Raw genomic sequence first — 18,833 nt, forward strand, 5'->3', positions numbered from 1 at the left:
ATCTCGCCAGCCACTCACTGCAGGGGGGTGGTATAGGGCTTGAATGTCGCAGGGGGAAGTTGTAATGCCTTCCCTGTCTTTCTATTGGCCAGAAAAGCGCGCTAACGTCTCAGAGAGGAAAGTGAAAGTAACTCGAACATCGCGTGGTGCTCGCCTCTAGTAATGAGCATCTCGAACACGCTAATACTCGAACGAGTATCAAGCTCGGACGAGTACGTTCGCTCATCTCTAGAAACCACCAAATAGTTATTTATTTAAGTTCTTATACCTAAATTGGCCCCTGCAACCTCCGGGTCCCATGGAAACTGTTATGGGGTGATGGTTTTGACCGTGCTTTTCTTGTACGGTGCAGAATTCATTGTTCCTTCAGTAAAGGCAAATCATCTAGAAATTGTAGTAGAAAAAAAATCTTTACGCCATCACACCACGTTGTATAAGGTTTTTAATGCAGAATGTTGTATTTGCCGCACAACAGACATGATAGGTCTTGATTTGTTTAAGATGAATTTTTAACTGATGTCTCCATAATAAGATTTATCCAGAAAAGCTTAGCTTCCATCTAAATGTTTTCTTTTCCATTTGGTTTGTTTTTCTTCATGAAGTAAGCATTGCAATTGTATCTGTTCATCTAGTTATTAATTATATTTACTAAATTACTTGATTACGTAACATGATGTTAAGTAGTTGAGTAGTTAAAACGTTGAGTAATGAGACGTCAAGCTACCACCCAGGTTTAAAAAGTCAGGCACTGATGTAGTTGACATGTGTATTGACTGCTTATATGTTTAATGTGCCTGAAAATGAGATTTACATTTGTTTTACATCAGAAAAAACTTACTATGAGAGTTCACTGGGGTGGCAGAAAAAGTAAATCTGCCACATGGTAATATTGAGATCCTGATGAATGTATATTCAAGGAAATTCAAACTTGTGATTTTTAGGAGTTTCTTTAACTTTAAGGCGAATTCATTATAATAGTGACAACCAGTTTGCTGCTTTTACAATCCCTAATGATTAGGTCATACTTCTACAATATTCTGTTAATTCATTAAAGAACAATCCAATTACAATGTAGTTATACTACCAGCAAATCCCATATAACTTTTCAAAGTTGATGATGTGCTATATCTATAGATATGATGTGCATATCTATAAACTGGATATGGATAGGATGTCACTGATGAGGCTGTGATTGATTGTCGTGGTCACCTTGTTAAACAAAACCCGGAAGAATACATGAATACAGCCATTTTGGTATGGGAGAGGCAGTAAATATATAAACTTTTCTTATTATTTATGGATATCCAGTTTACAGAAATGTATTGAAAGCATACAGAAAACCTCTTTAACTTAAAATACTTAATCTTACAGTCAGGGTACTTTTACATAGGTCAATTATCACCCCAAAAATCACTCAAACAAACAATTTTGACTGATATTCATCCTTGTGTGGCACAGAGTGCTAAGGCAGCAGAAGTGCATTCCTAACCTTTCGCTCACGACCTGAAGGTTGTGGGTTCAATCCCCACTTGGTTCAGGTTGCCGGCTCAAGGTCAACTCATCCTTCCGAGGTCAGTAAAATGAGTACCCAGCTTGGTGGGGGGTAATAAATAAATTACTTGAAAGCGCTGTGGAATAAGTTGGCGCTATACAAATAACAAGATGTATTTTATCCTATGTGAAAGTGGGATCTGACAGGGCTCTGAGTAAGAAACAGCTCACTGAAACAAAGCAACTAATGAGCGACTTCTTACTCGTTGATCTATGCTTGTTCACGGTGAATAGAGGCGAGAGGCCGAAAGAGATCTCCGATGTGGTCTGCCTCCATTCTTTTGTTGCCAGGGATAATTTAAACACAATTGCCTGAGATTGCTATTTTAGAGTTAAGTGTTTAAGAGAATACAGCATGAAGAATCAACATATTACAATTTGAAGGTCATTTTATCATTATGCTAGCAGACAGTTTAACCAAAGCAGGAAGCTATCATAATATAGCTGCTGGCTGCTTTTCAATATATCTGAATGTTTAAAAGCAGACAGAAAAATTCAACATCATCCTGCAAATAAACATGCAGCTTGCAGGCTACTGTTTATGGTGGTTTGTAGAGGGTAAATGGGACAAAATTTATAGATTACAGTCATAAAAGAGAATTTTATTCATCTGGCTGGCTGGCATCTCGAGTTACGCTGAGCCAATAGCAATGGTAAGAAAGGACACATCTGGTTATCATTTTCTTCATCTAACAATGACTGCCAAAGTTACTATCACTGCTATGGTTGTCTTGCATTGCACCTTCTGATATCTTCCACTTTTAAGCCTTTGTTGTCATTAATAAGAATTACTCCTAAACTTGTTGATATGTATACATAAGAATTAGACCCCCTATGGTAGAAAAACAGGAAGTCTCTATGGGTTCATACAAAAGAGCTGTAGACACTTAATGTCCTGTTATAAGGTATGTTCACAATGACCTCTGCGATTGTGATCCATAGAAAACGGGACAATTGTTTGCGCTATTTTCATGTGATTTTTTTAATGCAATTTTCATCGGATTTTCTCACACATAAAAAATGCACAACATAAATGTCCAAGCTCGGCACTTCCAAGTTCCCTTTATTTTTTTATGATCACCGAATTAAAATACCTCTGTAATATTGTATGCATTGGAATGTGCTATGATTTTATGCTTCTGTGTGCTACCATACAAAGCTGTACAGACACAGAAGTACAGTATTAGTAGGCTTTGGGTACAACATGTTCCTTATTTATATAATACAGATCTTTTTATGGCTGTTTTCAAGAACCTTAATAGTGCTGCCTGTTGTTTACTTGACACACAAAGGGCAAATTTAAAATAACCATTATGAGTCTGAGCATTATTAAAAATAAGCCTTTCATTAAATATCATTAGATGTAACCATAGACCATTTTTGATAGTCCAGTTATTTATAATTTCACTATTTAAATTGGCTGTAAATTTATAACTTATCAATGAGTAAAATATATATGATTGCATCCTAAAATGGAAACTGTATTAAAAAATTGCTCCACCTAATACACATAAATCCTCCTTATGAAACCGTCCTACCACTAACACCTCTGAACAGTTGTGTAATCATTTTAATGGCCTTGACCTATGGCATTACAAGTGTAATTATAGGAAATTTCAAACCAAAATATTTTTCTAACTGTTGCTTATGTGTTAAAGATCTTTTTAGAAGGGATCCAAAAAACCGAGGATTGTGATAATAGACATTGAAAAGTAGTTGTATGCAGTATATTCAGATATTAGATTTGTTTCAGAAGTATTTATAATTTATGTAGATTTCCTGTAGATACAAATAATAGTCTGCAGAAATTAATTCATCGATGTAATAGGCAATGTGTGAAAAGCAAGCATTGTATGGATTGACTCACTAATCTATAGAATGTGTGGGTCTTAAGGCCAAGTACAGAATGTGTGTTTTATTTAAAGATGCTATATACTTCACTTAAAAATTTTATTATTTTAGACAATATATGAAAAAAGAGTTATAAAACAGCCTCTTTGAAAAAAAGATGTATATAAAAATGCAACAACAAATTCAAAACTAAAGTACAGGACTTTCTTACTGAAAAAAAAGCAATATTGACCTAGCCGTGCACAATGCCTGCATCTCTCTTGCTTTCTTTTTATGGCTAAAAGCCCATTTAAATTGAGAGATAATCACTCAAAAATCTCTCAAATGATTGTTTGAGTGACAGTTTTGAGTGATCATCTTTGCATAACTCTAAGTAGCTAATTAGCTACTTAAGAGTTAATGCAGGTGGAGCGGGACACAGCCGTAATAGCTCTGAGAACAAAGCAGCTGTTTTGTATATGCAAACAGCTGCATTGCTCTCAGAGCTTTCAACTGGTGTCCTGCTGAGAGCTGCCAGAGAATACCAGCTGAAAATTGGCGTGCGGCACTGATAACAGTCATCATGAACTAATAGTGCATGAAAAATGCACAATTGCTGAGCGTTTAAATGCAACGGTTATCGCTCAAAAAATGGCTTTTGAGCGAATTTTGATCAGTTATCGCTGTGTCTAAATGGGCCTTAAGTTAGTCTGATTTTCAAAGTGGTGGTGATTGGGGGAAGTTCTAACAAGCCCTGGCAGCTGACGCAGCACCGTCAGAGACACAGGTCCCTGTATGGGCAAAATAGGTGACAGCAAATAGAGCAGAGAGTGAGGGGAGCCGAAGAGGACCTGTGTCCCACCAACATCACCAAGCTGACAGATACAGAGCTAGACCTGCCCAGACTTGCATGCAGCCAAGCTGCAGACTTTGTTGTCTCTGGAGTCTGTACTATCTGAAAGCATAAGTGCAGTGGAGGAGTGTAATAGCAGGGGGCTCAGGCTCGATCTGTTAGTGGTGACTGATTGGGGGGCTGCAGTAGTGCACCTTAGATGAGGATGAGGGATGGATTGCGGGACATTGGAAGACGATGGAAGAAGATGATGGTAGTTGGATTATGTAACATTGGAAGAAGACGATGTAGAAACAAAGAAAAAGTCAAGCAGCACTCGTTTTCTTCACCCAAACAAGAGGGGGGAGCTACAGTTCACGATGATATGCAAAGCCAAATGCAAGGATTGTGGACTGTCAGCCCAGAGTTTAATCAAATATATACTGTGAGGAGCATGGCAGCATAAACAGTGCAGACAGCCTTTTTAGAAAAAAAAGCTTTTATTGTTCTATAAGTAGACGAAAAAGCAACGTTTCGACCGCAGAGGTCGTTATCAAGCCGCTATCTGTAGAACACAGAGCAGTAGATCCATGCTCCAGAGCATGGATCTACTGGTCTGTGTTCTACAGATAGTGGCTTGATAAAGACCTCTACAGTCGAAACGTTGCCTTTTCGTCTACTTATGGAACAATAAAAGCTTTTTTTCTTAAAAGGCTGTCTGAACTGTTTATGAAGAAGCCGATGTAGATTGATGGTTCAAAGGGTCGAACCATGGGGGAAATTTACTAAGCCTAGCATCTGCTGTGTCAGACTTAGTACAATTTCTCCAGCAGCACTGTGTGCTGTATACATGTATACATGAAGGTGTAATTTGCACCAGTTTATGGTGTAAATTATGTATAAACCTGTAAAAATTGTATGGCTGATCAGACCTGGTGTAAACTTCTGGTATAATTTACACCAGTTTCTGGTGCAAACTATATATAAGCCTGTTGGTCCGAAGCTGCCACACCCCTTCACAAACAGCCCTGTCCACTCTTTGAAGAAGTGGAAAGGGCAAAAAAGAGAAAAGATGCTAATATTTGCGCAAATACACATTTGTGCATAAATTTGCATCTGTTTTATGCCATAAACCGACATCAAACCTTTTAGAAATATGCCACCATATCTTTTGGTGTAGGGAAAAAAATTGGGTGCCTGGAGGAGGGAGCCCCAGTCCACCATTGCTGGGAGTAGTTTCATACTTTACCGGTTTGCTTTCTGGCATTGCATAGAATGCCTAGAAAATGTGTAAAATAGTAAACCCTTAACACTACAGGATGTAAGTTTACGTCCTCGGCACATGATACTTAATGCAACAGAATGTAAACTTACGTTCTGTGGATAGCATGAGCTCAGAAGTGAGTCCTCACAACCTGCAGTGGGAGTCTACTGTGACTGCAACAGCGTTGATTGATGAGAACAGAGATCCCCACTCTTAACCCCTTACATGCCATGATCAATGTACATCATGGCATGTAAAGGATCCACAGAGGGAGCAAGCTCCCTCTGTGACATTTTCAACACTCTGCAAAGTAATTGCGGTGGGCCGATGTGTTGCCATGGCAACCGGATACATGTCATACACTGGTATCCGGCTCCTGCCTGCCATGATCTGCAATCGCTATTGTAAGCAATAATGCATTGCAGTACAGAAGTCATCATACCATGACCTACAGGAACAATAAAAAAAAATGTAAATAATAAAGTAGTGTAAAAAAAACACTTTTTTGTGCACTTTCCACTGTTTGCAAAAAAACAAGAACACATATGTGGTATCATCATATTCATAATGAGCTGTACAATAAATTAAACATACTATTTATCCTGTAAAACAAAAAACCCTAAATGCTTATTCTCTTAATTTTGCCCCATCCAAAAATGCAACAAAACTAGAGATGAGCGAACGTACTCGGATAAGCACTACTCGTCCGAGTAATTTGCTTTATCCGAGTATCTCGCCGCTCGTCCTGAAAGATTCGGGGCGCTCCGCTGCTGACAGGTGAGTTGCGGCGGGGAGCGGGGCAGAGTGGGCGGGAGAGAAGGAGAGAAAGATCTCCCCTCCGTTCCTCCCCGCTCTCCCCTGCAGCTCCCCGCTCCGCAGCGCGTCCCGAATCTTTCAGGACGAGCGGGGAGGTACTCGGATAAAGCACATTACTCGGACGAGTAGTGCTTATCCGAGTACGTTCGCTCATCTCTAAACAAAACTGATCAAAAACACTACCCCAAAATGGTGTCAATAAAAATAAGCCCTCACAGAGCTCATTCCTTAAAAATAAAGTTATGGAATTTTGAATGCAACAATGTAAAAAAAAAATGTTTCTAAAAAATTTTTTTTTATTGTGCTAAAAATAGAAAAACCTAAAAAAGTAATAATTTTGGTATTGTAATTATACCAGCCCACAGAAAAAATTGATCATCTCATTTATGCAATGGCAGCATTGATATATTTTCTCTTTCTGCCTTCCAAATTTTTTTTTATAAAGCTTTTACAATACATCATATGTACCCAAAAACGGTACCAATAAAAACTACAGTTTTCCATGCCAAAAAAATACAAAAGCTATGGCATTTGAAAAGTGGAGATGAAAATTATCCAAAAATTGTTCTGTACTTATGACTAAAATAAGACATATCCTTATGGGGTTAATTATTTTGTACTTTGACATCCCATTTTAGGCTTTTTAAAGGCTTAGGCATTCTATACAATGACTAATTTTATATATTGCCTGTAACATCTACAATGGCAAACCAAAGGTTCTATTTATAACAAGTAGAGTATATCAATGTTTTTTACTTGCATGACATTTCTTCTGCATCCTCTTATCATGAACATACTGTCAATGTTTTACTAATTCTAGTGACCCATAACTGATACATGGGCTAGAGGTACATAAAACTTGGGTGCTGAAAAGTCTTTAGTATTTACTCTGCATCATTAAAGAGCTTGCTTGGTCACTTTATGGTCTGCTAAGCAAACACATATAGATCACCACTGACTCCACAATTGTACCTCTAATGAGTAAAGCAGGAGTGGAAAGAGGATGTTTTCCCGGAGATAAACATTACTAACTTTAATGATATGAAACATGTGGCAATACTAAATAGTAGTCCAATGTTATTGATGTCTTCACATTCCTTGCACGATGATATAAGTAAACGTTGTGCACTGTGATTTAAATCTTAATAATAAAACAACAGTAATATTTCGGCAAATTGAGTTAGTTATTCTCACGCTTCTCACAGAAAGCTTAGATGTGAGGCATGGTGAGTGCATACCTACTGGATTTGAGTGGACTGATTTAGTTAATCTGCCATTATAAATATTTATAATAGAATATACTGAACTAAATGCCTTAGCTCTTAGGGAACACCGTTACGTATGTAGGACTCATATGGAATGCGCTGTTTGTAAGCACACTGAGGCTCATGTGGCTGTCATGTAGGCACACACTGAGGCTCATGTAGATGTCATGTAGGCACACACTGAGGCTCATGTAGATGTCATGTAGGCACACACTGAGGCTCATGTAGATGTCATGTAGGCACACACTGAGGCTCATGTAGATGTCATGTAGGCACACACTGAGGCTCATGTAGATGTCATGTAGGCACACACTGAGGCTCATGTAGATGTCATGTAGGCACACACTGAGGCTCATGTAGATGTCATGTAGGCACACACTGAGACTCATGTAGATGTCATGTAGGCACACACTGAGGCTCATGTAGCTGTCATGTAGGCACACACTGAGGCTCATGTAGATGTCATGTAGGCACACACTCTCAGCTCATGTAGATGTCATGTAGGCACACACTGAGGCTCATGTAGATGTCATGTAGGTACACACTGAGGCTCATGTAGATGTCATGTAGGCACACACTGAGGCTCATGTAGATGTCATGTAGGTACACACTGAGGCTCATGTAGATGTCATGTAGGCACACACTGAGGCTCATGTAGGTCCACAAAGCTGCCAACAGGAATCAATTTCTATACACACATATACAGAAAACCCATTTAATATATAATATAGAGCAGACTAGATGGACCACGTGGTTATTTTCTGCTGAGAATTTTCTATGTTTTTAATATCTAATGAGAACCAAGTTTTGCTCCCAAGGTATATTAGCATGAAAGAGTATTGCTTTTCAGAAAAAGATACCAAAATCTTTGGAAATTAACTTCATTTAGAATTCAAAACATTGGCATGTAAGATCCATGCAACCTAGTAATACATTTTGACAAGCATGAAGGGGACCAGCTAATGTGCAGTTTAGCTGCTCCGATTCTGCCAGATTCACTTACTATGGATACTTACCAGAAAGTAGAAGCTGTCATACACATCAAAGCATCTCAGTGACCAATATATACTTGGAACCTAATGGAGTAACATTATTATTTCATAATCAAAACTGGGTTTAAACCATGTTTATTACTGAAAATGTTTAATACTCAAAAGCTATCGATCTGTTAAAGAGGTTATCCGGGCACAAATGTGTATTTGCTGCAGTAAATGTAACCTTGTTCACGCTCACTTGTATATATATGTCCTATGTGCAAGAACTGCCACTCTACCATCTTTAGGGGCAGCCATGTGACTGTCTCAATGCCCAAGCTCATTAGTAGTGAGGAGAACAAACAAAAAAAGGAATGTCACCACTTACCAGACAGATATTTATAGGTGCACGTTAAACCATGGCTGTGACTAAACAGTACAAGCAGAAACACGTGATAACTGCACTCAAATACATTTTTTTTAGAAAAAATACATAACTCTAATGTATATACTAGAGGCATTAGAAAATGTAAGATAGTCAGTAGCAATGACTACCATTGCCCACAACACTGAGTGGTTGGCACATTATCAATTATTATTACTTTTTTATTTTGAAGTACCATTAATTCTAGGGTGCTGTACAAATGAAATCAAGGGTTTAAATGCATAACATATAGAAAATAACAGGAGCAATAAATATGAACTAAATGACTAACAAATTGATAAGGTGGGAGGGAGGACACTATCTGTGTGGATTTACAACCTACAAGGGATTGGAAAGGAGACAGCAGATGGTGGGGAAAGGTGCTTAAGTTGTGGTGGCAGCAGGGTTACTGTAGGCATAACTGAAGTGATAGGTTTTAAGTTTCTTTTTGAAGCTTTCATTAAGGAGTGATGATAACCCACACGACCAATGTTACAGGTTTTTTACAAGCCAAGCCAGAAACCTACTGCACATTGATGAGGGTCAAAAACCACAAAACAGCTGTCTGTGTATGGTTTTCTGGCTTTTGGTCAATTCCCAATTATTGTTATAAAGGCTTGTGTAAAGGGTATGACATTGATTTGCAGGAATGCTGCCATCTAATAGGTGGCTCTGCAGAGGTATTGTTCCATCTCTCTTATTTGCATATATTTCCCAGAGGCGCTTGCATGGCCTAAAAAGTCTCCACAATCACCTCCTAGGGGTCTAGTCACACGCTTTCTACGTGCTCTCCTTAAGGAAAGATGATACCCCTCCCAACCAAAAAATACTTGTAATGCTAGAACTGCAGTTTTGTTGTCACTCCACTACTTAGAATAAAAAAGGGAATCCAAAGTGCTCAAAGACCTGTATGTACCCCATAATGATATTAATCAAAACTACAGCTCTCGCTGCAACAGCCCCATTGACACAAGAATAAATAAGTTATGAGTATCAGAATGTAGTGACAAAATGCAAATGTAAAAGTAATTTTAGTTTTTTCTAAAGTAGAAAAGCATAAAAACTATATAATTGTGGTAACTCTGTAATTATACTGACCCCAGAATAAAGTTAATATCTCATTTTTACCACATCATGAACACCACCCTCAAAAATAGGTACAATTGTATTTCTCCACACTTGGCATATAGAAAATGCTTAAACATTTCTATGGTAAGTCGTACTTTAATCCCTTAAGGACATGACCTATTTTGAGCTTAAGGACATAACGCGTTTTGGGCAATTTTCATCTCCATTTTTCAAAAGGAATTTTATTCATATTTTTATGGTAGCAGGGAGAGAAAACAAATCAATTCTGCCAAAATTTTTTTTTTTCTTTTTATAATGTTAATCATGCAGCATTAATGACAGAATACATTTTTTCCGCAGGCCAGTACAATTACAATAATACCAAAATTCCTATTTTTTAAAAGTTTTTCCTACTTTTCCGCAATAAAAACCCTTTTTGCAAATTATTTTTTTCTAAATCGCTGTATTCAAAGTCCTATATCTTTTTACATTTTCCATGGATGGAACGCTATGAGGGCTTATTTTTTTATGAGACGATCTGTAGTTTTTAATGGTACCATTTTGGGGTAAATATGGCTTTTTTAATCACTTTTATTGCGTTTTCTGGGAGACAAAATAAAAAAAATTAGAATTTTGCCTCAGTTTTTTATGGGGTGGTTTTACGTTCTTTGCCATGCAGGAAAAAAGGCATGTTCAACTTATTGTACACGTTGGTATGGTAAAATTTTGTTTATGCCAATTTGGGGAACAGCACAAAAAAGTTTTTTTTTACATTTTTCTTTTTTTTACATTACTTTTATCTTCTTTTATACTTTTTATGACCCTGTAAGGGACTTGTACAACAGCACTTATGATCGCTATGATAAGGCATTGCAGGACTTCTGTGCATCAATGTGTGCATCACTTGTATTAGCGATCACAGGCACTGGTAATGCAGGATGCCTATATCAGGCATCCTGTTGCCATGGCAACCTGTCGGGCCTTCCGCGATTATATTGCGAGAGTCTGATGATGTTAAAGAGGGAGTGTGCTCCCTCTGTGAACCCTTTACATGCTGCGAGCTACATATATCGCAGCAGGGAAGGGGTAAACAGCAGGGGTCGCTGTCCAGATGCACCCCTGCTGTTGCAGGCGGAGGCCGCTGCCAGATAGCGTGGGATCTCTTATAATCCCGCGCTATCCCCAGGGCGTAACGGTACGTCCTGTTGCATTAAGTACCCTTCTGCCAAGACGTACAGTTACGCCCTATAGTGAGAAGGGGTTAAATTAATACCTGCTACTAGCCAAACAGCTAATATTTTTTTGTACTGTTTGGACTAATAGGAAAATGGACCTGTCCTCATACTATGGTGTTTGACAACAGATATCGTAGAAATTCAAGTTAAATTACTTTCTTAAAGAGGTTTTCAAGTTGTCAACTATTGATAGACCATCAATAGTAGATTTACGGGTGTCTGCTTTCCTGGACACCTGCTGATTAGCTGTTTACTAGGTCAGTGTGTGCATGCACTGAGGTGATTTCTGCAGGAAGCTGACAGCTTTATTCTAACAGACTTGGTATTACAGGCAAAGTTCCCCTTCACATGAATGGGAACTTTGCCTGCAATATAAAATAAAATAAATCTTGTTATTTGTATAACGCTAACTTATTCTGCAGCACTTTCAGGTAATTTTATTTATTAATAATTACTGGGTACTCATTTTACTGATCTCAGAAGGATGGAAGGCTAAGGCAACCTTAAGCCGGCTACCTGAACCATGCAGGGGTTGAACTTGCAACCTTCAGATTGTGAGCGAGTGCACTTCTGCTGACTTCGGAAATCAGCACAATGTGCAAGCACACTGGTTTGGCAAACAGCTGATTCGTGAGGGTCCTAGGTGACAGAGCTCCACTAATATAGTATTGATGACCCATCCTATGGATAGGCCATCAATAGTTTACAACAAGACAACTCCTTTACAAATAAATCTAGTTGACTATTTGCGTTTAATTATATTCAATTTTACCAATACTGTAGGAAAACACAAAAGGGACATAAGTTTAGTTGCATAGAATATGGAAACACATGATTCACAAGCTTTTACTATTTTGTTTAGTTAAACTCACTAAGAGAGTGTGCAAAGTGCTACTGTTCTAGGATTACAGCTTCCCACACCAAAGGTTTGTGAATGTTACTTATCAAGAAAAAGAAATGACCCATATGACTTCTCTGTCTACAGTCATAAATCAATGTCATTAACCAAGGTCTCGCTAAAACATTTGTTATACATATTAGAAAAATGATATGGCACCGCAGATGACTGGAGCACACATGTAGCATTGACATTAATGAACTAGACTCCATTAATAGTTTCTGCATTCTACTTTCCATGTGTAGAGCTTTATGCTCTGTACTTGACAAAAATGGTCTATAAAGATCTGAATGTTAGAAGATGGTGTCATAGGTATACAATTGAAGATTACTTGTAACGATAGCTTTTTATAACACAAGATTCAAAATCATCTCAAATGTTTGCAATTAGAGCTCATGTATACTCTGTGCCAAATTCAAATCAAAATCGACAATGAGATCATAGAATGCGTGCGACACTTCACCTTCCTTGGTACAAATATTGACCAGGCTGGAGAATCTATGCCAGAGATAAAACATAGGATAGCATTGGAGTGAAGCGTAATGCTAAATATGGACAAAATCTGGAAAGGTAGGGGTATCGGTATAGAACTAAATGCAGGATAGGGCAAACCACCGTCCCCATAGCCATATATGGACTGCAGAAAAGGAGGATTGATGCATTTGAGCTGTGGTGCTGGCGAAAGCTGCTGCGTATGCCCTGGACAGCGAGAGTAACAAACAGAGAAGTACTGTATCATATAAGACCCGATATATCAGTGGAGGGGAAGATGAGCAGACACAGACTCATGGATTTTGGTCATGCATTAGGAGCAGAGTCACTAGAAATATCTATAATGCTTGAACATATCAATGGCGAAAGAAGATCTGTCCGCCAAAGGACATGATGGCTGATACTGTAAAAGCTGATACTGGCATGGATTTCACAACTGAAAGAAGCAGTGCAAAACTGAAAAACATGGAGGGAGGGAGCTTTTATGGTCGCCGGGGGTCATAAACGTGTAAACGGCTAACAACAACAACATACTCTGTGCACAGAGCAGTATAGTGAGCTATTCAATACTAATGTGTAGGCACTCCATGTTCCATATTGTAAGCTGACAGACATGTATATGTTTTTCCTAGAGGAGGAGAGCTCCATTATTTCATTGCCTATTGTTACAAAAGCACTTGGTGTTCAGTGAGTGAGACAGTCAGAGAGTATATTGGACAGAGCCATTGCTCACCTGTCCTGAGATAGTGAGTGGTGAGGAGGATAGAGTTGGGCCTGCTGAGAGGAGTTGTCTTCTTAAGATCTGATAGGGCAATTACCGATGGCTGCGTACACCTTGGACCTTGCTGTGTATGTCTGTATCTCATCATCAGCTGGAGTGAATACTCCATGAGTAAAGGTGGTCCTGAACACACTGCAAGTGGTTGTGGACCACTTCCAGACTATAGACTGTATAGTCGGCAAGTGCAAACCAGTTTTCCTGCACTATAAAGAAGAATTACTCCTGCAAGTAACCTGAAACTGTGACCCAACCAATGTGCAAAGCAAACATGTAACTACATGCTGCGAATTGTACTGTAGACTGTGTTTAACCCCTTAATGACTTGGCCCTTTTTTTTCAATTTTCATTTTTTCCTCCCCCTTTTAAAAAAATCATAACTCCTTTATTTATCCATTGACATAGCTGTATGAGGGCTTGTTTTTTTTGCAGGACAAGTTGTATTTTTCATTGGTACTATTTAATGAACAATACAATGTACTGAAAAACTTTTCAAAAATTTTAAATGGAGTAAAATGCAAAAAATAAAGAATTTTTGTCATCTTTCGCTGCGTCTTGCTTTTACTGTGCATAAACTGCAACAAAAATGATATGATGCCTTTTATTCTATTACTACGTAACCAAACTTAGATAGTTTTTTGCTGTACTACTTTTATTTTTTTTCCAAAAGCATTTTTTTAAATTATTTTCTTCCGCCATCTTCAGCGCGTAGCATAGAAATGCTTACGTGTGCAGGAGCCCTAAACTAATTGCTTCTTACAGTGGTGCACCTGTATGGGATATATATAGAAAGCTTATTGCATGAGATAACCCTCACATAACAAACAATACTACCTTCATCAGTGTAAAACCTGGGGGGAAAAAAAGAAGAAATAAGTTAAAATCGTGTTTTGTTTTTTTTCACTTGCACTCATAAAATTAAATGAATAACAGTTTAATTATTTAATAGTAATATATTTGTAACCCAAGATGGAACATACAGAAAGGAAAAGCTGTCCTTCAGAAAAACAAGACCTCACACAGTAGCGTACATGCAAAAATAAAAAAAAGATTTACATTCTGGAATGCTAATATGGAAAAACAAATATGTGTCTTGTCTTTAAGAACAAATATTGCTTGGCTCGTAGGGGACACTTTTAGAAACTACTGTAAAAGTGCTTGTTGTCTGCTGACAGCACCATTTTCTATTATCTTGATTTCTCCCATTTATCAATAAATAGAAATATTTCAGGGTATTACACTAAATATTCTTCAAAAGTTTATAAAACAGGTTGAAAGGTTTAACAATGATGTTTATTACTCCACTGGTGAATGCAATAATGAGTCACATGAGGATAATCATAGAAGTGAAGTTTTTCCACATTAAACAAGCAGTGACTCAAAAAGAAATGTCTCATTGCTTCCAAGCTTTGGTTTGGTACATAACATATTTCTTGTCTACTGAGGTCTGAGATGAAAACTCTAATTGCAGTAACAGGTTTAGGTATAATTTAACAGGGAAAACCCAACACAGTCATTCATTAAATTTTTTAAGAGAATTACTGCTGGCAAAGTCTAAATCTCCATTTCTAACAAATTGTGCAGCAATTAAGAATTATACAAACCAAACAGATTCAGCTGGAGAGTCTTTGAAACGTTCCATAAACATAACTCGAAATTGCTCTGACTACGCCCGAGCAATACATCATCTTAGTTCTATTCCCATAACTGTGCATAGTTTTAAAGACAATTAGATCTGACTAGTAAAATAATATTCCTTAAACTCAATGTGCATGGTATGTCAGATGATTACTTTAACAAAAGTATGCATGAATTTAAAGAAGACCTGCCATGTCTTCAGGTCAGCTGGGCTGGCTGTAAGGTTTTACAGTTGTGGTCCCCCTTGACTCTAGTGCAACTTGTCTTTTGTGTTTCCTCTCCACCCTTCTGCAAACACAGACCACCACATTTTTTTCAACTCATTATCAATGGGTCAAGTTTGATGTCAGTGAGTGGAGGAGACCACACACTTGACATATTCATAGTTGAAACTAGCGAAGGCAGAACTGGTAAACAGGCAGAAAAGACAAGCTATACTAGAGTCAGCAGGGCTGATGCTGTAAAACCATACCTATAACCTCACCAACTAGAGGGCATGGAAGGTTCTCTTCAAAGTACACATATGATTTAGAGGTAAATTTTTAAATATATTAGGGAGCAACATTATTTGCATCTCTCTAAAATACTGAGAGTATTAGAATCACTCATGCATCAAACAAAAGCAATCCAATGGGATAAAGAGGGTGCTGAACCAGGCTACAGGATGTTTTATTACTGCAGTGGTCCCAGTTCCACAAACAAGGCATAAACAATTGTCTACAGCAGTGGTGTCCAACTTATGATTCTCCAGTTGTTAGAAAACTACAACTTCCAGCATGCCTTGACAACTGCAGACTATCAGGATATCTTGGAGGTCACAGTTTCCCAAAAGTTAGTGCATTTTAAGTTGGAGCTCACTAGTCTACATCATGGGGTGTCATGGGGTGGCTGTGGAAACTTTATTCCCGTCAATTGCCCGGCTCACTTTTCAGACTGACTTTTTCTCATACTGAGGGTCCAGTATATTAGGGGATTGCATATAATTCAGATCCTTACTTTATCAACTGAACTTCCACTCAGAGGCTTAGCACCACATATATGCAAACCTCTCCTTTTATGTGTAGTTCTGTGATAATATACAATTTCCTTCTATAAAATGAACGGGCTCTTGTTATTCCCATTGTAGTTATGCAATCTGTGAAGAAGTCATTGCTAAAATTAAGAGGATAATGTAAACATTCATGAAGATGTATGGCATGCTCATATGGCAGAATCAGACATGGTTTTTTACTAGAGATGAGCGAGCACCAAAATGCTCGGGTGCTCGTTACTCAGGACGAACTTTTCGCGATGCTTGAGGGTTCGTTTCGAGTAACGAACCCCATTGAAGTCAATGGGCGACCCGAGCATTTTTGTATTTCGCCGATGCTCGCTAAGGTTTCCTTGTGTGAAAATCTGGGCAATTCAAGAAAGTGATGGGAACGACACAGCAACGGATAGGGCAGGCGAGGGGCTACATGTTGGGCTGCATCTCAATTTCCCAGGTCCCACTATTAAGTCACAATAGCGGCAAGAGTGGGCCCCCCCCCTCCCAAAAACTTTTACTTCTAAAAAGCCCTCATTAGCATGGCATACCTTAGCTAAGCACCACACTACCTCCAACAAAGCACAATCACTGCCTGCATGACACTCCACTGCCACTTCTCCTGGCTTACATGCTGCCCAACCGCCCCCCCCCCACAGCGCACACCAAAGTGTCCCTGCGCAGCCTTCAGCTGCCCTAATGCCACACCACCCTCATGTCTATTTAGAAGTGTGTCTGCCATGAGGAGGAACCGCAGGCACACACTGCAGAGGTTGGCACGGCTAAGCAGCGACCCTCTTTAAAAGGGGCGGGGTGATAGCCCACAATGCTGTACAGAAGCAATGAGAAATAGAATCCTGTGCCACCGCCATCAGGAGCTTCACACGTGGGCATAGCAATGGGGAACCTATGTGCCACACACTATTCATTCTGTCAAGGTGTCTCTGCATGCCCCAGTCAGACCGGGCTTTTTAATTCATAGACACAGGCAGGTACAACTCCCTATTGTGAAGTCCTTGTCGACCGACAGCATGGGTGGCTCCCTGGAACCCACCGGCGGTACATAAAAATATCCCATTGCAGTGCCCAACACAGCTGAGGTAGTAATGTCGTGCTTAATGTAGGTGGGCTTCGGCCCACACTGCATGCCCCAGTCAGACTGGGGTTCTTTACAAGTGGACACATGTAGGTTAAACTCCGTGTGCACCTACAGCATGGGTGGCTCCCTGGAACCCACCGGCGATACACAAAAATATCCCATTGCATTGCCCAACACAGCTGAGGTAGTAATGTCGTGCTTAATGCAGGTGGGCTTCGGCCCACACTGCATGCCCCAGTCAGACTGGGGTTCTTTACAAGTGGAAACAGATGCATTTATAATTCCCTGTGGACCCACAGCATGGGTGGGTACCAGGAAGCCACCGGCGGTACATAGAAATATCCCATTGCATTGCCCAACACAGCTGAGGTAGTAATGTCGTGCTTAATGCAGGTGGGCTTCGGCCCACACTGCATGCCCCAGTCAGACTGGGGTTCTTTACAAGTGGACACATGTAGGTTAAACTCCGTGTGCACCTACAGCATGGGTGGCTCCCTGGAACCCACCGGCGATACACAAAAATATCGCATTGCATTGCCCAACACAGCTGAGGTAGTAATGTCGTGCTTAATGCAGGTGGGCTTCGGCCCACACTGCATGCCCCAGTCAGACTGGGGTTCTTTACAAGTGGAAACAGATGCATTTATAATTCCCTGTGGACCCACAGCATGGGTGGGTGCCAGGAAGCCACCGGCGGTACATAGAAATATCCCATTGCATTGCCCAACACAGCTGAGGTAGTAATGTCGTGCTTAATGCAGGTGGGCTTCGGCCAACACTGCATGCCCCAGCCTGACTGGTAATATGTACCTTAACAGTAACCGCGTTGGTGGGAAATGGCCTCGCCGCCATCATGTCTTTGGGAAGCCTCTGTTTCCACACCCCAGAGACATACCATTAGCAGCGGTATAGGCAGAGCCCATAATTAGTAACATTTCAGCCGTAGCATTAGCGACAGGCCCCACTAACATATCACTAGCAGCATTATAGGGGGAGCACAGTCTTAGCTCCATTTCAGTAATAGTAGCAGCCTACACAGGCCCCAGTAACAATTCCGAAGCAGCAGTATAGGAGGAGCACAGTCTTAGTTCCATTTCAGTAATAGTAGCAGCCTACACAGGCCCCAGTAACAATTCCGAGGCAGCAGTATAGTGGGAGCGCAGTCTTTGTTCCATTTCAGTAATAGTAGCAGCCTACACAGGCCCCAGGAACAATTCCGAAGCAGCAGTATAGGAGGAGAGTAGTCTTAGTTCCATTTAAGTCATTGTAGCAGCCTACACAGGCCCCAGGAACAATTCCGAAGCAGCAGTTCAGTGGGAGCGCAGTCTTAGTTCCATTTCAGTAGCTGCAGTATAGCTAAGGCCCAAGTTACATTTATGTAGCTAAAGTGTAGGCCAACCCCACACACACTTCTGTACCATGAGTGCAGGCGAAGAACATACAAATTGCTATGATTACACTGTAGGTGAGGGCCCAAAAAAATTGGTGTACCAACAGTACTAATGTACCTCAGTAAAAATTGGCCATGCCCAACCAAGATGGCAGGTGAAACCCATTAATCGCTTTGGTTAATGTGGCTTAAGTGGTAACTAGGCCTGGAGGCAGCCCAGTTTAACGAAAAATTGGTTCAAGTTAAAGTTTCAAC

The sequence above is a fragment of the Eleutherodactylus coqui genome, chromosome 2 (genome assembly GCF_035609145.1).
Source record: "Eleutherodactylus coqui strain aEleCoq1 chromosome 2, aEleCoq1.hap1, whole genome shotgun sequence".
NCBI lineage: Eukaryota > Metazoa > Chordata > Amphibia > Anura > Eleutherodactylidae > Eleutherodactylus > Eleutherodactylus coqui.